The sequence below is a fragment of the Anguilla anguilla genome, chromosome 9 (genome assembly GCF_013347855.1).
Source record: "Anguilla anguilla isolate fAngAng1 chromosome 9, fAngAng1.pri, whole genome shotgun sequence".
Lineage (NCBI taxonomy): Eukaryota > Metazoa > Chordata > Actinopteri > Anguilliformes > Anguillidae > Anguilla > Anguilla anguilla.
Window position 1 is genome coordinate 42901199 of NC_049209.1, and position 22598 is coordinate 42923796.

Genomic DNA, 22598 nt, shown 5'->3' on the forward strand with positions numbered 1-22598 from the left:
TCTGTGGCAATTCCACAGTGCAAAATGGCCTCTGAGCCAACTGGCACGTCGTGTGATGCTCGAACAACATTTTGGTGAGGCAGTCTAGCGGCCCTTGTCTCCCAGCAATGATGGGTAAGTCCTGTTTGGTTTGTTGCGTGGGGTCATGAGTCACACCATTTGTGTGGTATGGATGTGTCAGTCATGCCTTTCACCCACACAGGGCTAGAATGCAAACCAGCCAAACACAATGATTTTCCTCTGCAGGGAAGGTTATGATAATAAGAAAGAGTTGAGAACTCACCAGAAATTGCATTGCAAATGTGACACAAAGGTTATTTAAAAAATCACTGCCAAGTAACTGAAAAGGTCCCTACGCAGGAAACAGGCAGTATTTTCAAACAAGATATTCAGTTCTAAGAGCAAAGCTCCGCAAGTTAAATCGACAATGGCGAGAGCACGGGTTCAAGTAAAAGGCAGAAAGAATGGATGTTTCTTCCTCTTTCTCTTTACCTATCGAACATATTCACTGGCAGTCCTTCAGGGCCAGCTCCGAGCTGAACAAACAGCTCCTGTGGGAGGGGTGGGGGATATCAGGTGGCTCGCAATCTGTCATGATCCACCTTTGAAACAGAAAATGAAAGAGAGGCCACAAAAAGACGCTGTAATGCAAATGCGCCGAATAGAATTCAAAACGAAAGACCCAGAAAAGTGATTCTAGACCTTTGGGACACAAAGATAAGATAGACTAGAAGACTGCCTCCCAATTAAAGGTTTATCTGGGGGCTTGCATTATTTTTCTGGGGTAAATTCACACACACATGCGCGCACGCACGCACACACACACACACACAAACACACATATCCAAACAGAAGGTGTGCTTCTAGGCTCTTACTCATATGGCCAATGCATGTGTAACATTATTAGAGTGCTTTTTGAGGTAATTTGACCGCATTAGCTTTACCCTTCAAACAAGCAAAATGGCACACTCAAAAATGAAAGGACTGCTCTTGCGGGGGACCATTTAATCAGACCGGCACAACGGCGATTTCAGATCCAGATTACAGAGCAGAGCTGGATTAAAAATATAGTCGTGGAGAAAAAAGAGAGAGAGAGAGAGAGAGAGACGTTTCCCCTCGAGTCCTGCTCCTGTGCCGAGAACAGAATGAATTTAAGCTCTTAAAAAAATCAGCAGAGCATGATTCAATCACGGATGCTTCCCTTTCTGCATTCTTCACAATGCAGCCCGGCAATCTGCTCCGAACAAGCATTGCTCGGCGGCGTTCCCTTTGTTCGTGGAGCCTTTGTCGGCTCCGGAGGAGAGTGGCCACTGTCACGTCTCATTTTTCAGCGAGCCTCATATCTGCCCATTGAAAAAGCCGCAAATAGATCTGCAGCCAAACAGCTGCTGCGGTACCGTTTCAACCTTGCTGTCGGTGAGGAGTAACAAAGTTAATGAAACGATAAGCGCTGGACGCGAGTGTGACAGGGACTAGCTGTGGGAGGATCACCGCACCGTACGGAGCGCTCACTAATGCATTACAGATGACTGCCTCTCATAATGCAGCCAATACAGCTGCTGAATCCCTTATTAGGCCGACAGCGAAGTGCTTTAAAAAAAAAATCCTGTGCTCACATTTGTTACTCTGATTCTCAGCCCCCCCTCCCCAATCAAAAAAAGTACAAAAGAAAAAAAAAAACTTATATTCAGTCCAGACATGCAATCAATATGACTTGTCTGTGAAGTGGATCAATAATGCCTTCCTTTGAAATCATCAATCACACCCGTGTTGAATATAAAAAGCATAATTAGGAACGCTGTTCTTAAACATCCTGTATTGACTTCTTTCAGGGTTGAAGAAAGACACCATTCTGCATCATTAACTTTGTATTATGGCCTGATGGAGCCACTGCAGTGCACTTCCCCTGGCTTTCCCTGATGCTGTGTGATTGGGGTTTCAAGCAGCGTTTTTCACTCGATGTGCTCCCAGGGAAGAGCTAAAGTGATGCTCTGAGACACAATATGACTACAGGCACCATTAAATGGCCTGGTTTGGAGAGCTGCCATGCAGCTGCTTTGGTTTACCTTGTTTAGTGTGGTAGAGATAAAATCATCAGGAGAACAGTAATGCCTCGCAATAATACACATTTATTTGGCGGTGTTCTGGAGGGGTAGTACACACTGTGCTTTTTTTATCGCGAGCAGTATCCTAGCGGATGCCGGCCTGTCCAAAGCTGATTCGCAAATCACAGTGTCCAGTACTTGGCCCATGTTTCACCCGATGTCCAACTGCAGCAGTGGGGAAAAGTAACTTTTCCACTATTTGATCTATCATCTCAATATTATTTTCAGGGTATTGTGTGTAATTACTCAATCAATAGCACACATTGACAGATTTTAGCACTGGGTATATACATTTATTTTGTAGAGCTTTATTTAAATAACTCACCCAGCTAAATAGCTTAAATACTTATCTTTTTTTCAAAACAATACATTGTAGTAAAGGTTTTGTTTTTTTCTTGTGTCCAGTTAAAAAGTCGTGTTTTAAAATACTATTTTGTATTTTATTCATCCTACTTCGAATCCCTAATATTCAATTATGTGGATTATAATTTCTAGATAATAATGTAAAATGTAAGTTAGTGATTTTAAGCATATGAACGAAGTTGGGAGGATACTGATAACACTGAGGATGGGCTATGTTTTACCTTGTGTTTATCAGGGCCAGTTTTTGGCTTTGATCAATGATACTGTTATAAAATAGTAATACGTGTTCCTGTGTTCTGCTAATCACAGAACCATACCTCAGTAAAATCCGATCTGACAAGAATGCATATAATCCATCCCAGAGACCCCCTTTCATTTGTATGCTGTCTTGGTCCTTGGTGGATAGAGGTTCATTAATAACACTTACTGAGCTTATAGTACTACAGCATTGCATGAAAACAATCTACATTAGGCTCTTTGTTAAAAATGGTAATCGCAAGCATTCTTTCTTTGTATATCTGTGTACAGATATTTACCCATTATGTCATCTTGAAAAATATATATATATATAGAGAGATACAAAATATTTTGTCATACAAGTCTCAGTGTATTGAGCCTATATGTTCCAGCTACAATATGAATCAATACTGTAAAGGGAACAGCTGGGCTGGTGTAATTGTGCAATCTATTTCAGTTGTCATAGAAATATAAGTCCTTGACCAGAGATCCTTGCAGATCTGACTCCACAATCAAGCAGTATATCAAATCACACACTATATGACAGTATTGACGATGGGTTTACAGATTGATCTGTGTGACAGCCATTTCATTGTGAAACTGGATAATGTCAGAAAGCCTGGCTTTACCCGTTGTATTACTTCAGTATGGCATGCTTTGTCGGGACATACGTGCAACAAAATCAACCTGTGTCAGATTAGCTGAGGTTAGCTCTTACCTTTTAGTAATTCAAGAGAAGCTTAGAACAAGACAACCATTTCAATTTTTTTTTCACCTAACCGTAATATAGGGTTTTAATATTCAAAACAATATTGCAGACATTATGAACCCCAAATACCCCAATGTGCTGTGTTGTGGTCTTGTTTAAACCAAATTAAAATGTGTGCCTATAATGTTTATTTTCTTTTTTATTTGTTTTAGGGATAAAGTGGCAGATATGTCTCTGAATCATAAGAACCCACAGAATGTAGGGTTCACTTATAGTCTTTAAATGAATGTGAAGCTCAAGCTAGATAACAATTTTAGAATATCACAATAAGATTAGGACTGTTTTATTTTTTTCAATGATTTTTTTTGTGTGTGTATATATATATATATATATATATATATATATATATTTTTTTTTTTTTAAAGTTGCTACAATGTATTATTTCCCACATGATAAAACTATGATTGATAATACTTTCAAATTGATTGTGTTAATGGATGCTGTACTGATATTTAGCAAGCAACTACTGCTAACAGTATGATCATTTGCTAATAGTCGAAAACTTTGCCAGTGTTTTGGTAATAGATGCATGAACCCAGAATTCAGTTCATAGGTCTTGGGTATCATTTCTAAACCAGTTACCAGTATCCCGTTACTAAAAATTGGTAAGTACAGCAGCACATCAAATACCACCTTTAGGAAATTTATATTGATTCAGAATTTGGTTAGTAATGCATTATCAGACTAGTTTTTTAATTTTTTTATAGAAGATATTGTATCCGCATGTAACTGCATATTCAAATATATTTGTATCTGCTTATTCAAGTAATGACGCAAGAGAAGTAAACAAACTAAGATACGTCATGTATTTTACCTAAAAAGATTTAATTATGATACACTGTGGTTTTCGATCAGGCGACAGGCAGACATACTCAATCTTGAATTATGCAGAGGGGTGCCGAAATAGTGCCTGATTTTGTTGTCCTTTTTATGACTGCGCATGCGCCGGAAGTTGCTGCCGCAGACAGCAGCAGTGATTCGGCAGTGAACAGCAGAAAACATAGGTGTTTAGCAATAAACCATGATGGTGTTTTAAACTATGCCTTTCGCGGTGGTTTATGGAGAGTAAGTACAGCCGCTCGAAATGTGAGTCACAGCATTACATTTGCAGACTATAGCTCTTACCAAGTGGAAAACTGGTGACAGCAACAAAGAAGTATCTGGCTTTTAACCTGTGCGTTAGTGTGAACGGACAGCTGCTCGCTAGCTAGCGTTATTATAGTTAGCCTTCAGCACGCAGTGGTGTAGCTAGCAACCTAGCTGAATTATCTAGGATCACAACGCAGGTACTTTCATAATTCAGTGGCTAATGTCTGCTGGTTATATTTGTAGTTTTCTTACTATTAGCCAATATTGTGTAGGATTTGACAACCCACCTCGTTCTATTTCTGACCAGCAGATGTGATTGTAGCCACAATAACTGATATTCTGTCTGTTTTCAATATGGGTTAAGATGCCATGATTGGTTTCATGAAGAGTGTGTATCGTCTGACTGCAACTGTGTTTTTTTTTTTGTGTGTTTTTTTTGGTTGCAATTTAGTAAGCTAGTTGGTCCGCTGTCAAGTGGGGTAGCTTGCTAGCAATTGAGTGTTATATCCGGCTAGCATAGGCTACTCAGTGGCTATTTAGAAAATATGTTAGCCAGCTGGTTGGTTGGCTTTTTTTACTGGTTTCTTACCACTTCTGCGTATCTGAATTAACGTTGAGAATTTGCATGAGCAGCACATTTGGTTAAATGTTATTAGTCAGATGGTGGTCAGATTACATCGCTTGCTCGTTTGAGCTGATTAAATGGTGAGCTACATTCGAGTGACACGTTGCCATTCGATGGAAAGATATTGTTCAGTACAATTATCTTTCCAGAAAACAAGATGCCCTGTTTCAAAATATCCTAGAGATTCTTACTCGGGGGAAATGCTTTGCCAAAGATTTGACAGCATAGGGTGGATACATCCCCTTTTAAGTTGGGTCTCGCTCATGTCGCATTCTGGATAGTTTGGGTTCCAGTAATAATGAGTTCATATATGCAATTCTTGTGGCACTTTTTTGCATAATAAAATACATTTGTATACGAATGAAGGCATTGTCAAATATCAGAAAGAATTACATTGCAATTTACATGAATTGTTCGGGTGGATGATATATATTTGGCTGAATACAAATAAATGATTGTGCTGTTTTCACATAGTTAGCTTGCATGTTCAAGCACTGAAGATTGATTTGATGTTTTATGCTTCGATTTCAGTTGATTTTGTAGTCTGCGACTTGGATAGTTAGTGACATAGCTTTTATCATCTTGTAATTTGAATGTGCAATGTGTCAAGATGGGTTATGATGCATTAATTTTAGACGAACTGCGTTTCTCTTGGATGCTATGCGTACAACATTCTTTCTCATATCGCAATTAATTTCCTTGGAATCCTGTCGCACGAACTCCATCTAGAGGGGTCGGCAAGGTAACAAAGGGATGACGTCATGCTTTTATATCCGGCTGCCTGACCTCGAGTCCGGAATCCTTACCTCTTCTACCAGTAGTTGAATTTCCGATTGGCTAAAACATGCCGGTTGCGGCTCTCTGTGTGATCATAAGCCTATCGCCAAGACCCAATGTGCGACTTCCGGGTTGATGTCAGATTTGTGGGTTGAGTTTGTAGGCTATGGGAGGAGGAAAGACTCCTAAGTGTGCCTAAACCAGGGCAGATCTGGTCTGCGGTTATTTTGAGGGCTGGATGTCTGTTGTGGCTGCGATCGGAGGAATTTGGAATAATGCATTTTGTAGGTAATGGCTCACTGCTAAATTTTTCAAGTTCTGACACATTGAAATGCCGATAATTGTTAAGATAAGCGTATGTTAAGGTTAGATTACTGGCTTGCTTGCTAGCTTTCTTTCCTTATATTTCCCGTCTAACGTTATTCCAGACAGACTGTTTAAGGAGGGACGTAACGTTGTCGGATGTGGGTAAAAAAGCATCCTTTCGTGAAAAATCATTTCAGGGGTAATTTTAAGAAATTGCCCCAAATTGACAGCAGGATCTGAATTCGTAAACTTAATATTCTTTCTCACGTATTGCTGTTATCTAATAGCAAGTGTACGTCAACCTCATTCCCAGCAATTCATGCTCTGCAAACTAGCTGCAGTAATAACTGTCTAGTTAGCGAGCGCTAGTTAGCCGTCGCTGTTTGGCTTTCCAAATGGTTGTACTTTTAAACTGCGCTATCAGTTGTTATTGTGTGGATAAACTAGTGCTGTACCGTGTACAGCCATTTAAATATTTAGTTTTTACTGAAAAGTGACGAAACAAACTAGGTGGTGAGTTTGTTGCGACAGGATTTAGTCGCTTCAGAGAATAACTAAGGATTGTGGAAGTCACCAAGTACAATGTGACTACATTATGTATCAAACATTGCTTGCTGTAAACCAAATTCATTGTTTATATGAGGTTTCCGATTGAAATTATATTCACGGGTTGTAATACGTTTGCTAGTAATGGTGTCCTGACTAGTCGTCTGATCGCTTTTAAAGTGTAATTTCATTTGACCGGCGAACATGATTTTTTACAAATGCACGATGGTATGCTGTAATCTTATCTTATTTCCGATGTCTGCTACCACGTTGCCGAAATGAGAGCCTGACATTTGTTCGTTCGAGTGCAATTTGACATCGTTGCGCAGTTATTGTGATGCCCTACATTTTCCAAAGGGTGGATAATTACATTTCTGCACTTGTTCCCCGAGAAACGGTGGCTTCTATTCTCAGTACGATTGCGGAGCATTTCCAGTGTTCGTTTCGACGTCTGGGTGTAGCGTTTCCTCTCACAATGGAAAGTCATTAAGTGATTCTGCGTTTGGATGTTCAGAATAAGTTTTTATTTTAACATTCTGGAGTTAATTTTGTTTCTGATTTATGGGTGTAATATGTTACTATAACGTTCTACATTTTCATGTATTTAAGTGTCATTGAAATTCTTTGTGCTGGAACGCACAAGACATCGTTTATTGTTGTTTATGGAATCACAAAGTAATTGTCACATCCGGTTTTCAGTCCTTACCCTTAACAAATACGTATGATTTAACACCGGAGTCCCTGAAGTGAGGGTTCTTTTAGACCATTTAAAATGGATGACTTGTGCATTTTATTGGTGACTAATAAGAATGAACGTGGATTAGCTTGCCTTTTCGATTTTTCGTTCTAGATTTTCCCTCAGGGACGTCAGTAATACGAACATAGAAAATAATTTGACATCATATTTTGTAATCTTTATTTTCATGAAGACGATTATCTCATGTGCATGTACTTCGGAGTAGTACATTTGCAAGCCTGTAGTACTTCGCTATAAACGTAGATGACAAATGCCTGAAAACTTATTGTTTTGTCTGTTAGTCCCACATAACCGCAAATTGGTTTCTAGAGTTAACACTTCATTCATGATGGCTGCGTACGGGGTGCCTATTGACAGTCTTTTATTTTGAAGGGAAAACAATATAAATATGCACTGTGTTTTTAAGTGAAAAGCTTCACAATGTTTTGTAACTTCACAGTGCGTGAGGTAATGAGATTGCTGTTCTGTCTATAGGCTCATAACTGTTTTTGAAACCAGTTTATGTTTAATTGATTAACCAGAGCAAAGCTTGACTCTAGCTCCAGGGAAAACATAATGCAGCCTGTTTGTTAAATTTTTCTGCAAACCACTGCAGGCTGGCGAAGCACTTCAGTAAATATTAATTAAAGGACACGGATGGTTTTTGTGTGTGCTAGACCTAGTGCAATAATGTCATTGTAACTAAGTGGCATTTATGCATGGAGGGATCAATAATCTTGTGCTGTGTTGTGTAGTAATGTTAGCTGCCTGTTTCCTTTTTAAGGTTGTAGAATCCCTTGTTACAGCCTGGAAAACAGTATTTTAAATGTGTGACTTAGATGTCCTGTGATGTAATTTTCTGTAATCCTGCCTTTTGTCAGTCGGAAACCAAAACTGGCTTTAAACTGACAGGTTGGGCTTTGGTTTCGTTGGATTGCATTGCACAGGTTATTTTAATTGGATGCTTTTTAAAGTATTTCAAGCTGAGTTCAACTGCCAGAACTCAATGCCCAGGATGTAATATATACAGTATAGCAACAAAATTAGGATTAAACTATAGCAGATGCTTAGATTTGCTTTGAGACCTTGAAGGAATTCGGAATAATAAAGCAAAACCAGAATTTCAATGGTTACGTAAAATATGAAATGTATAACATCCGCACTGAAATATGTTTACTTAGGCATTGATTCCTTGGGACCTCATCAAGACCATTTTGACAGATTGCTGGGGTAGAGTAATAATTCAGTATTAGCTGTCTGGGGCTTTGTTTTTGATTATTTTGCTAAGCGGCTGATTTGCCTGTCACATATTCAGTTTAATTTGAATACAGGCCTGATTTAATGCTTTACTGACACAAACCACGTCCATCCCTTAAAGTGTGATCCATTTGGTAAATTTATGCTTTTATATTGTAATTTACTGGCACCTCTTTGTAAATTATTCAAATGCAACACCTTTATAATAACTTCGGAGTAATTTAGTAAGCCATTTCGTCCTTAAGAGTGGTACGCTTCTCAGTTAGTGTGCGGTTATGCTGTTCTTAGCTATGACAGCTCTTTGTGGCATTGCAAGTCACTGTGAGGGCCTTGAAGTCCAAGGCAAGTTGAGAGATTCTAAAGTATGGGTCTTTACATGTCAGTGCGCCATGTGACATGTAGGCTGAAGAAAGGGTTGTGTATTCCATTCGTTTATGGGGGCAACAAAGCCTTTTAACCAAAACAAGTCAGGTTTGCTGCAGTGCAGGTCAAATGTCTCATGCTGTGTAACGGTCATGTGTGGTTTATCAAACCATTTCTCTTTCCTTTCATTTGAAGTACAGGTTTTCAGGCAACTTTATGTTTCATGCCTTGACATTTTGAGAGCATTTGGCTGTTTGCTGGATGTCATTTGCACAAAAGAAGAGGCAAAAAAATGATAATGTATCTCTTTAAGCCTTTCAAGTCACTCGGCGCAGGAAACATCAAGCTAAGAGTTTTCCCTTTTTGTCGAATTAACGGAAATGCAAAATGGAGACCTGGCAGTCGCAGGCTTTTCTGCAAGGTTTTTCTGATGTTCCATTTCATATTGGCCAGAGGGGACTTGTACTGTAGTGTGGAGGCCCAGATAGTATTGAGTACAAGTGGTATTTAGCTTTTTTCTACATGAAACATGAAACACAGGGGACATTGAACTGTACAATATAGAAAATGAGTCGAGAGATTTATATTTTTTTTATGTTTTTAATTAAAAAATATTTTTTTGGAGAGGTCCACTAAGTGGAAGAGATGGGAGTTTGTGTGCGTGTGTGTTTTTGCGGGGGTGTGTGCATTTGTGTGTTTTGTTTATGCCACTCAGTCTGACAGGAACATCAGTGGAGGGGCATAGACTGTTATCTGCTTATGGCATGAGATAAGGAGGAAGAATGGATTGCTGACCCGCTTTTGAACCCCGCTTAATGAGTGGTTGCTAGGCGAATTGCATCTCAATCAGTTTAATCCTTAAGATGTCACTTGCAGGTCTGCACTTTGAGATGGCTAACCGCCTCCATGTGCACACACACACACACACACACACACACACACACACCTCCCCCTTGTTACACCAAACATGGGGGTGTGTGATACGGCAGGGCAGGGGAGGGGAGGGGAAGGGAAGGGAAGGGAAGGTGGTGGGGGGGGGGGGGCGGTGACTGCTGTCCAAGCAACTCTGGAATAGCTTTTGCAGGGCTGGTGGGGCTGTCTGGCTCAATCAGGTCCCCCGAGTCACAGGGCTGCCACTTCATGCAGTCATGCTATCGCAGAGATCAAGTGATACGTGAGAGAGGGAGCGGGGGCTGGTGTGAGCGTGATCCCTGCTGTGAACTCCTGAGCCCTTTGCCCCCCTCCCCCCATACTCCACTGGCTTCAGGAAAGTTTTGGCCCAGGGGACAGGGAGACGGTTAATGGTTTCTCGGACAAATGCTTCAGGTCGGTCTCCCTAGTGTTAGGCGGCCAAATGTTTTGAGCGGTTTACATTTTTTTTTTTTTTTTTTGTAAATCAAGCCTACCTCTAGACTTTGTTCTTTTTTTTTTTTTTCGCATATGATAACGAGCCCTAATGGTGGAAATTCTGACTAAACCCGCCGTTTTCCCCCGGAGAGAACAGGCACCTGACCCATTTAGGAAGGTGAAAAAAAATCAATCATTCATGACGCGTGTTTCAGACCGGGCTGAAACGGAGAATAACCGCAAATAATTTAGCGGGTTGCTTAAATGTCTCGCCCCGGCGGGCGGCGGGTTCGCCGTTTCGGCGTAAATCTGTCGGAAGCAGCCGAGCGCCTCCGCCTGCCCCTCCCCCTCCCACGCGAATCACGGCGAGCGGCGGCGGCAGCGGCGTGGTCCTGTGGGCAGGATCGGCTGATGAATTATGCGCCAGGCTAACCTCGCCTGCCTTGATACCTGCCGCCCTCCTCATTTTAATAAGTAACAAGGCGTCCGTCAAAATGGAAGACTTCCCATCTGAACCAGGATGGATTGATTGCATCGCTTCCAGCGTGGACGTACGGCAACGAGACTTGCAATTAATTGGCATGGGTGGGGGGGGGCGGTGAAGGTGGGTGTAGTCTGTCAGAATGATTGAATTTCAGTTTTCAACTTTACTGCTGTATCGAGGGGTCATTGAATTTAGGCCATGGAAGGCAAGACCAGGCCCTTTTTGAATGAGACATCTTCATTTGGTGCTGGGACTCTGGGAGGCTGATTAAAAGATTCATACTTTTTTTTTGGCATTGAAAGTTTTAACAGACAGAGGAGTGGCAAGACACGCTGAATTGATGGTTTGATTTGATGGAGCTCATGCTTCCTGTTTTGTTTATGTGCTGGATAGACCATGCCACACCCCCCCCCCCTCAGCTGCTGGGTAGGGTTTGGGGTGAGAGGGGTTTGACGTGCCATGCGCTTATGTTGCAGCAACATTCATTGGTCTCCTGGTGACCTGCCAGGCCTGTTAGTGAAAAGCAGGTGTAACCATGGCTTGACTCAAGCTGTGGTTGGAGAGCTACCTCTCTGACCTGCACCCGCATCTCGAGAATACACACCAACCTTCCTGGAAAGTTATGATTGCATGCAGTTCTATTTTATTGCAATGTTTTTAAAAAAATCTTTATAGAGCTATCTTTTCCTGTCGATGACCTAACAAGGCAAAGGTAGACGAATATATGAGTGGATGGAGACATTTAGGACCTCGTCGTTCACCTTGAGAAACTCGGGCTCCCGAGGAGCAGATTGTTTTTTTTATTTGAATTTCTTCGTCGGAGGTGTGAGACTCCCCGCCGACGTACATGACACCCCGAGCGCCTGCTCGCTTCGGTTAGCCGGACGCGCCCACGCTCCACCTTCTGAGCTGACAGGAGCCGGGGACGGTGCGAGCGTCGCGCTCCAGCCCCGCGCTCCCGATTCGCGCTCCAGCCCCGCGCTCCAGCCCCGCGTTCCCGATTCGCGCGACGGCGGGTCGCGCTGCGGCCGTTTAATTTGTTTTTTTTTTACGGCTCGTCGTTTCTAAACGACCCTAAATCTCACGGATTTGGCCGCGAACGCTACCGCGGGCGTTTGTTTTTTTTTTTTTTGTCGCGGCTTTAGCGCCGCGAGTTTACGATGTTTGCTCGCTCGGGCGCCGCGTTCGCGCCGCTGATAAAAAAAAAATGACATAACCGTTTGATCGCGCCCTCCTGTTCCCCGCGCGGGCTTTAGCGGTAATTTATTGGAGGCGCGGCACCGTGGGACTCGCCCGGAGGCGGCTCTCCGCCGCCTTCCTCTTTGACAAACAGCCGGCCCTCCTTGTGTACAGCGCGCACTCGCCCGCCCGGCAGAGCGGCTTCAGTTTTGCCACGCCAGGAATGTCAAATGTTTTTGTCCCCGTAGCCGCGCCGCGGCGTGCGCGTCGGTGCCGGAGCCAATCGAGCGGATCTGAGCGCGGTTTGCGGGAGACGTTCCTGGGCGGAACGTCGAGACGGTCACGCCCGTTGGGTTGACTGCGACCTCGCCGCGCGGAATGGCGTTGTTTCGCCGTCCCGCGGATGTGGGCTTCAGCGTGCTCGAGCCACTTCTTTGTGGACGCGTCTTTTGTCAGGCGATCTGCAGGCCGGCAGGTTGTTTAAATTCTAAAGCCGGGTTGCTATCGGTTACCGGGCAGAGGCACGGACTGAGACCCTAACGTTTCACCTTCTGCCGCCTCGCCGTTTCCGGCTCCGCGGCGCTTCTGATGGATTAATGGTTTCCCGAACGGGGCCATTGATGCCAAATTCACGTTGCAGACTGGCGCTGTTTGCATTAATCGAACATCTGGGTGCAAATTTCAGCGTCAGGATTCAAAAAGCAAATTTGGCTTTAAGCTGCAAGTCCGAGCTGCTCGCAGCCGGTTCCATCTGTGTACACACACACACATGTGCACGCCACATCTGTTTGACGAGTGTGTGTGTGTGCGCGCGCGCGCGCGTGTGTGTGCTTTTCGTATTCATGAAATGTAGCATTAGGTGTTGTGTGAATGAGCAGCAGAACGGATAATGGCAAAACCAGTTTAGGTGGCCTCAGCTGCCGCTTGACGAAAACAAGGCGAACTTCGGCTGGTTTCCAGCTGGTGGGAAAACTCTCGATCTGACCTTCGACCCGATTACCTCTGGCCATGTTTGTCTTCACGCTGAAGATCTTTAAAAGATATGGCAGGAGGTTGTCCCTTGCAGTGGAACTTGATTATAGATACCCCCATTTGCTACCTCAGCCTCTATGTACAGTGGGAAAAAATGTAGAAAGAAATGTAGCGTAGCAGCCTGGACTCACAGAACTGGCACACAGCTGACTCAAAGCTGTGTTTTAAGTGATAGTAGCTGGTTGCTGTGTCTGGTGTCTGAAACCACATTTGTTTAAGATAAGAACTGCAGAAGTTTTCCACAGTCTGAAAAACAAGCATGTCTGTTTTCTTTCCTGTTTTTTTTTTTTTTTTTTTTGGTGAGACACTGGAGTGTTTGTTCTGTTTAGTGCTTTTATTTTCTTTTGAATGTTAAATCCGTTATCTGAGACGACTAAGCAGTGTTGTTTTGGTGGGGTTGAGCTGGCGGAGAGGAGGGCTTGTGAGGTGAGGAGGAATTGCTTAGATGTCAGTGTGGGGTGACCTGGTTACTTAACTGTCAGTGGATCCTTTCAGGAGGAGTGTGAGTGTGTGGGTGAGTGAGTGAATGAGTGTCTGTGTGTCTGTGTGTCTGTGTGTGTGAGTGTGTGAGTGTGTGAGTGTGTGTGTGTGTGTGTGTGTGAGTGAGTGAGTGAGTGAGTGAGGTGAGTGAGTGAGTGAGTGAGTGAGTGAGTGAGTGAGTGAGTGAGTGAGTGAGTGTGTGAGTGTGTGAGTGTGTGAGTGTGTGAGTGTGTGAGTGAGTGAGTGAGTGAGTGAGTGTGTGAGTGTGTGAGTGTGTGAGTGTGTGAGTGTGTGAGTGTGTGAGTGTGTGAGTGAGTGAGTGAGTGAGTGAATGAGTGTCTGTGTGTGAGTGTGTGAGTGTGTGAGTGTGTGAGTGTGTGAGTGAATGAGTGTGTGTGAGTGAATGAGTGAATGAGTGTCTGTGTGAGTGTGTGAGTGTGTGAGTGAGTGAGTGAGTGAGTGAGTGAGTGAGTGAGTGTGTGAGTGAGTGTGTGTGTGTGTGTGTGTGTGTGTGTGTGTGTGAGTGTGTGAGTGTGTGAGTGAGTGAGTGAGTGAGTGAGTGAGTGTGTGAGTGAGTGAGTGAGTGAGTGAGTGTGTGAGTGAGTGAGTGAGTGAGTGAGTGAGTGAGTGAGTGAGTGAGTGTGTGAGTGAGTGAGTGAGTGAGTGAGTGAGTGAGTGAGTGAGTGAGTGAGTGAGTGAGTGAGTGAGTGAGTGTGTGAGTGTGTGAGTGTGTGAGTGAGTCTCGGGGAGCACGTTTTCAGAAAGGAGGCCATTATGTGGCCTAACCCTTGTCCTTGTTTGGGACCATTGTTATCAATAGCAAATGTTATCTCCAGTGGAGAAAAATAACCAGATGACATTCTTCCCATCATAAAATGTGGCTGCTGTTATTGTAAGGGCTGTAGCAAAGGGTAGATTGTGACCTTCAAAGACTGAGTCAGAACACATAATAATTTCAATGGTCATTTGTTTAAAACTTTGAAAGTGGCAATTTGCATAATTCAAGGACTATGCAGCAAAATTTCACATGCAACAATTTAATGTGGTAAAATTACGGTTGTCATTGAAAAAAATTGGACATTTGAAAAACAATATGAAGATTAATGGTAATTTAACACTATTTTAGAAACGCTCGTACATTGCAATGCATACTTTTTTTTCATTGCTCCGTACTTTAATCTGGTTTTATTATCTTTATCATTTTGAGTTGGTTATCATTGTGGGGCTTTCCATTTTATCACGATGATCCGCGCGTTTCTAAGGGAATATGACTTGAGTTATATTGGAGGTGATTTAGCGTTCGGATGTTGCTGAAAGGTTTTAGCCTACATTCGGCGAGCCGGGCTCTGCGATGCCACTTCGCCCCCTTCGATGTATCGACACGGCGGCTTTAAAGGCCCGCGCCGCACACAGCCCTCGCACAAAAGCCCTAATTACCCTTCTGCGTTTCCAACCCCCTCCCTCTGCGCTCGGGAGCGTGGACGGCGAGGGGTGGGGGGGGCAGGGGGGGGGGGGGGTGGGGGGGGGGGGGCGGGGGGGGGCGGGCTCTGTAGCCACGGAGCGGAGTGACACGGTACATGCCACAGGGAAGCGTCTCCCGTTTTGTTTGGCCCCCTTTGTTCGACGTCTCTCGGCGATCAATGATCACAGTATCTTTCGCCATTTCCCCCCTTTTGTGCGTGGCCGGGGGAGCCCTGGAGCGAATAATGAAATCGTCCATTACGCGGGCCGGGGCCGGCGTGCATAAAAGAGTTGTTTATAAGGGTCCATCGAAGGGAAAATGTCAGGTTTTATCTGCGAGCTCATAATCTTGTCGGATTGGAGGACTGGGCGAGAATGCCTGCGCGTTTTTTTTAACGGACAGTTTTCTTTGCGACCGAAAGAGAAATGTAGTTCGGAACGAGGGGGGGGGAGGTCCCGGCGGTGCCCCCAAAGCCGGTGTGGCGTTCGGTCCTTGGGCACCGTTTATCACCCCGTATTTGACATTCCAGGGCCTCGTTGCACGTCTGCCGCCCTGCCGTGTCAGCTCTCTGTAATTAATTGTAAATAGCCCGGACCCAAACGGGGACCAGGTGGTTCTGAAATCTCCGGAGTGCTTCGAGGAGCTGAGAGGCACAGGTGTGTTTAGCAGCTTTCCTGGAGAAATTGACAGCCACCACCCCCCCTCCTCCCCACCCCACCCCCCCCCCCCCGCCCCCCCGGCCCCTTCCACACTCTGCTTCCTTACCCTCCCCTCCCACCCCCCACCCCCCTCCCCCCCCTCCTTAGATATTACATGTAGAAACAGGTTGAGCTTATCTTCTCAGTTGGGGGAAAAAAAAGTAATTAAATCCTGATACGCTCGGTGAAAAAAATAAAAAAATAAACATTTTTTTTCTGAACGCTTCCAGTGACGACTGCGCCGCTCCATTTGAATACGCAAATCCCTGGGATGGGTCAGCGTTCGGCGATTCGTCCGCAGCTTTTAGAGGAGCTTCCCTTTGTGCTTTGCTGCGTACGCCTGCTCTGTTTTGATTGCTTTGCCCCCCCCACCTGCTCGGGTTTGAGACGGGGAGAATGAGCAGTCCCCCTGTTTACAGGAGAGCTCGTTCAGGTGTTTGTGCACACGAGCTGGGGGGTTCCTGTTCCTGTTAATGTATCCTCCAGATACCCCCTCCGCTGAGGTCAGGCCTGGCCTGTCTCAGATAACTTCCCGAAATGTTTTTATTTGTGTCTAAAAATGCTGCTGCCAGGTATTTAGTCTAATGTCAATGAATGATGAATCGGGGTGATTTCTTTGGGAGACTATGGCATAAGCTTGCTGTTAAGTAAATGACGTCAATTCAGTTCTATTCAATTTCAGTTCAGTTCAATATTCAATTTAGTTGTATTTGTTTTTTAAAATTATTTATTATTTGTTTCAATTTTTATTTAGGGCTTTTTACCGAGGGCACTGTCACAGAGCATCTTTATAGAGGTCTGGGTCTGAATGTTACTACAGAAAAAACATAGCGGGAGGGAAGAACGGTCCTGCCGTGTGCTAATGGCAAAACTAAGTTTCAGAAGGGAGAGCGGTGCTTTGATATGACTTGACTAGTTTTTTTTTTTTTAGATGAAAAATGGTTTTCTGATGAATAACGTTTTGCTGGAATACAGAAGGCTCCTTCTCAGGGAGCTGTATTTGCTTTTATGAAGTTGCCGGGCTAGCCAGCTACTCGTTCAGGCGTTCTGTTGCAAGTGCTGTAGAGAGCCGGTGCTTCTGAACGCACTGCCTTCCTGTACACCCCGGGCAGCCGCATTCCCTAACCATTAATAATTTGGCTACCCGTCCTAAAACCCTTGAATTCTTCAGATCAACAGGTTTCAAGTTGACTTCCGTTGTGGTCGCTATGGTCATGTGCTCATTCCGTTCATCGCTGCCAACTTAAGAAGTGAGTGGAATTTGGCCGTGCCAGCAGTAATCTGCAAAAAAAAAACGGAACGACCGCGATGCTGAAGCACTTTCGCCCCAAACGTCGTCTTCCGCCTTTTTCCGGTCCCCGCTACCCGTTAGCCGCCGCGCCGGCTAGCGCGCTCACCCACACAAAGAGTGGGGGGGGCGGGGGGGGAATTGAAATTCACAAGCGCCTCTCCGTCGGGTTGCATTAGCAGCTGGCATGTAGGGGCAGCTGACCGCCGGGACGGCCCGGGCGGGCCCCCCGAGGTTAGCCGCGCCTGCAGAAATCCGAAACGAAACAAAAAAAAAAAAAAAAAGCGTAAATTACCATTTTGAGACGTTTTATTCTCCGGGCTGACGCGCTCGCTGTAGGCCGGCCCTGCTTGAACGCGTCCGTAGCGTTTGTCCAGGAAAACCTGCGCGAGGTTCGGCCCTGCTTGCCGGGGCCCGGCGCTGCGGCGTCTGACCTGCCGTAGCCGGTAGTTCTCCATGTGACTATCCGCCGGGGGTCTTCACCGTAACTTGCAATCTGGCTCTCCACAAAACAAGCTGTGTGAGGAAGCCTGGTTCATCATTCAGTCAGGCTTTACAGCTCTGGGAGGTGAACATAAAGAAGATGCTCTTCCCAGACCACCACACACACACACACACACACACACACACGGCATATGGTTTTTTCGTGGTATGGGGTGCTGTGTGGGGGAGGGACGGATCTGGGACAAGCCCGTTTCTGCGTCTGCGATCGCTTTTGAGAAGAGCGACCTTACGCCCATCGGAGACGAGCGGCTGGCTCGTCTCGTCTTCGGTTCTCGTGCGAACGCTTTTTTAAACGGACAGATGTGTTTCAACCCCCTCCCCCCCATCTTTTTGGCACTTATCAGCACAGTACCCGCTTTCCCCCCGACTCTGAATCCAGCCCCTTGCCAGGCCCCCCCTCAGCAACGCGGATAAGAGTTTGTACGGGATTCGTTCGTTAACGGACAATTCCAGGGCCAGATTAACCGGGCAGAGGCGTTCCGAAGTTCTGCGAATCTGAACAAATTAAATTTGCTCGCGGGCGCTGCCTCGCCGAGCCCGAGTTTAATTTGGTGTTCTCTGTGGGTTCCCCCCCCCGCCTCCGGGCCGCCACTTGACTGATCACTGAAAACAGTGCTCCCTCAACCGTTGTCAGAGGGGGGGGGGGAGAGTTCCAATTTGATACGCACTGAAGCAACCCAGTCACTCCTAAATCTGTTTTGTAAAGCGAAACCCCCCAAAGGCCTGAGTTTTAGATCTGAAGCGGCGGCGGAAGATAAGACTGTGGTGAAAGATCCCATTCGCTCTGCTTTTCGACGTTAACAGACTTTAGCCTGGGCGCCGTACGGCTAGTTAGGCAGCTGGCTGGAGTTTTGGAGCTTCTGCTTTGTTAGAGATTGCTTAAATGAAGATGATTTTCCCTCTATTATGAGTGGCCTTTTAAATCAGCCAGTTAAGCGCTGAGGTGCATTCGCCGGGTTTTTTATTATCGTTATTTATGGGTCTCGGTCACAGTTGGTGTCCTCTGTTATGCTAACACCGCTGTAATGTAGCCGCGGAGATTTACGCGCCAGGTTTTATTTCCGCGCGCGCCATATTTTTGTGGCGAGCTCATTAACGTCGTCTTTCGGAGGTGAGGTTCTGCTTCGCTTGCGTCGGGCCGGAGCTCGATTAGTGCTCCCATTTCAGGAGCGTGCGCTCCGGAAAAAACTGACGCGCTCCCAAATTATGTTTCCAGTTAGCACACATCTACTAATTGGGATGCGTTAGCGTGCTGGAAAAAATGCTAGCGCAGAGCCCAGTCAGTAGTAGCGTGGTAAACACGGCCCCGTGCTTTGGAACTGTCGGCCAATGAGACGCTGTATCTGGGGTAATTTAGGGAAATCCTACCCAAGTGGCCTTCCCTCCATCACGCTGTTAATTACCGACGTTGCAAATAATACTTGTCAGCTCTGGCAGCAGTAACCGCGGCGGGCAGAGCCTTGTGGTAAGGTCAGGACTTGGCCAAAGTTGCGAAGCCAATGCCTGTGGGTTTGCCCCGCCCACTCGGGGGGCGCAGTTTGTACCCTGTCATCATATTGTGGGTGGAAAACTGCCATATTCCTCTTACCGGCTTTGAAATATGAGCGCACCTTTTCCGTTTCAAAGCCAGAAACTATTAATATCCCCTTCCAAAGGTTAGCGTAATTTATCGTAACGTCGTCTTTTGAAGACTGCAGCGCGGGTTCCCGCGATCGTTTATCGCGGCCTCTTCCAGGGGCTTGCCCCGCCCTCGGAGGCGCACGGCGCGCCTTGTACGGCGCAACGGATCGATTCGCCCCCCGCCCCCCAGCCCCCTCCCTCCCTCCCCCCCCCCCCCCCTCCCCCCAGCTAGCAGTGTGACCCCCCGAAACGGCCTTTTCCCGCCCGTCCGCCCTGCTCAAGACTGGACGGGGGCCCCGCGTCCCGGCCGGTATGGAACCTCGCCGTGGTCTCCGCGGTTATGGGACGACCCGGGCCCCGCGCCGCTCGCCCTAAATCACCAGGCCGCGCGTGATGAAGTGGCGGCCGGGGTCCTGGTGATCTACGAGCGCTCGGAGGATTAACTCACCCCGCCCCCGCGGGGGGGCTTCTGGGCCTGCTTTCAGAGACCCCAATTAGCACATCCACGAGACCTCCCGTTGTTTTGCGCGAGCTGGGCGGGGAAGTCTCGTGTTTCTGCCGCGGCGCGGAAAAACCAGGCTTCCGTTGGCTTTGAAGACCTCAGGCGAAGGCTTCCTGAGCTACCGGCTATGTGGATACCAGATTTGAGCAGGCCCGTTTTCCCCCCCCGTCTGTGTCCTTTTAAAAAAAAAAAAAATAAAGAAAAAAGGGGGATTGTGGTTAGGCCTTAAACATAGGCTTAATGCCGCATCGCAACTGCAGGCTGTAGTTTTGGTTTAGTGAAGCAATTCGCCGGCTGCTTATATCGCAGGTGTTTTTGAAGCGGTGGAGATCCGGGCGGGTGCCAGGCGGCAGTAAGTATTAGGTTTGTCGTATTTTTACTCGTGTCAGAATTTGTCGCCCGCTTTTTAAGTCGCGGTTTTTGCGTCGGGAGCTGCGTCCGCTCGGCTGAGGCGGGCCGCTCCGCTGGCTGGCTGGCCGTTTGATGTTCGCTGACGCTGACGCTGGGGAAAGCGGGCGGATCGGGACGTCTGCTGCGGGACGCTGATTCCATTAGGCACGCCGGCCTTTGATGGCTGCCTTTCCTGCTATTTTGGGACGGTGTCCAGACCCCCGGTTTGATATTCATGAGTTGCAGCATTTATCGGCACTCCGAACAGTTTTTAGGGGTTTTTTTGGGGGGGGGGGGAACCTGGTTTGCTAGCCGAGCGCCATTAAGCGCTCTCCGGTTTTCGTGTGCCGTCGCGCATTCAGGAGAAGAATCCGCCATTCACGTCCCGGGGTGCGAACGCCCCCGCCGCGCGCGGCTCCCTCTGCGCTTCGGCAGGCGGAGCTTATCCGAGGGCTTCTCGGGAGGGCCAGATGTTCCTCTCGGCTTACGGCTGCCGTCGGGGCGCGGCGGGGACTGTGTTTGCCCGTCCTCTCAGAACCCGGCCTGGATTGGAGCAGGCCGAGGCGTCCTGCCGGGGAGAGGGGGACGGGAGGGGTAGGGGGATGAGGGGGCTGGGGTTGAGTGAGCCATCTCCACAAGCGGGAGTGGAGCCAGCCAGAAACATAACCCCTCTAATTCCCCCCAGTGACTCCCCTGTCAGTCACCCTTTGGAAGGGGGCGTTCTCCTTCCGTAAGCTTGTTTTGATGCGTCTGCCCTGGACCGCCCTGTTGCGGACGGCCGCTGCTGACGTTCAGACGCTTCCTGCTGGCGACGGCATTGGAAACGGGGGGGGAAAACGGTTGGTGGAGGGGGTATGCTGTGGCGCGTGTTGGCCATAAGCTACGTAACCTGTCCCAATCGACAAGCTTTAGCTTCATCGAGAGGGCGGGTAGTGTCCTTTGTTATAGTAACAAGAATGTGGACTCACCTGCTACATTAGGCTTTAAATGAACTCAAAAATGCGTTGAGCCGCCTGCTGGTCTGACCCCTCCTAACATGGCCGCCCTGACCCCTCAGTGCTGGGGCCCTTATGAACAGGCTCAGGCTGCTCAGGGGCACGGCGAATACTGAGAACAGAGGAGCCGTTTCGCGGGGCTAACGCACACGTGGTGCGGAGCCTTGGGGGGGAGGGGGAGAGGGGGAGAGGGGGGGAGGTCGTGCGGACCTGGGCGGGCTTGCAGAGTGCTGGGAGGTAACCCGAGGTAGCCCAACACCTGGGGAGGGGAGGGGAGGGGCCGCATTCCGCTCGCAGCGCAGGCGGTGCCCGGGGATTCGGCTGCAGACGGAGCAGATCCTAATCGCGCGCTCAAAAAAGCGGCTTCTAATTGCGCCATCCATTTGTCACCGGAACGTCCAATTTGGAATAAGAGATTGTGCGTGCGCGCGCATGCGTGTGTGTGTATGCCTGTGTATATGTGTGTGTGAGAGATAGCGACAGAGAGAGAGACAGAGAGAGAGAGACAGAGAGAGAGAGACAGAGACGGAGAGAGAGTCTCTATGTGGGGGGGATGATACTGATGGACGCACCTGTTCATGAATTAAATCAACCCTCTTCCTCCCTCCCCCCCCCCCCCCCAACCAGAATAATGGCTTTGTGCATTAGCACCGAGCTCTTAACGTGTTTATCGCAACAAAGAGCTCGCGCAAAAAACGCTGTATTTATGACGGGCTGTGGCGGGGGGTGGCGGGGGGGGGGGGGGGGGCTGGCGTTTTTCTGGCTTTTTTGTGCGGCGTCGAGCCGTTCCTCGCGTCCCCGGTTCCTCCGCGCGCCCCCGTCCCGCGACGCGATTTTCGGAGGTTTTAGCGGAATTTATTTTCTGCATTGTCGTAATTCCTGGCGGCAGCAGCAGCCGCAGAAAGTAATCTCTCTCTCGATCCCCCTTGGCGGGAGCGCTCCGCGGCGGTGTGAAATATTAGGGCTTACGGAACGCAACTGCGCTCGCCTTTCAGCGGATTGCCACTTCCTGGTGATTTATCGCCCGGGCAACACCAATCTGAATTGTCAGGTTAAAGCGATTGCTTCTCCTCTGGACGCCGGTGGGTGTCGATATCCATCTGCATCTGTTTTTTTGTCTCCCTCGTCAAAAATGCGCGCGCCTTCTCGTTCTCGAAAGGAGGCCCGCGTCTTTACCCGCGTACGCCGCCGCCGCCGCGCGGGTCCGCGATTGGTTCGCTCGGGGATTATTTGCGGCCGCTCGGGAGGAACGATGTGATTAAACATTCGCTCACCCCCTCCCTCGAATTTTGAAAATAACTGATTTACAGCAACGTGCAGAAAAATGGAAACTTTTTTTTTTTTTTTTGGATTCATTGAGATTTCCGTTCCCCATTTTGGGCTCTCTGAGGGGAGAGAGCTGCCCTCTCAGTGCCCCGGGGCGCCTCTGGCTCCTGCCCTCCTG

The 22598-nt window shown here is 47.2% G+C and overlaps 1 protein-coding gene across 1 annotated transcript in view; it reads left to right on the plus strand.

The window, feature by feature from the left end:
* fam222ba (family with sequence similarity 222 member Ba) overlaps window positions 1-22598 on the plus strand; it is a 42571-nt gene that overhangs the window by 2121 nt on the left and 17852 nt on the right.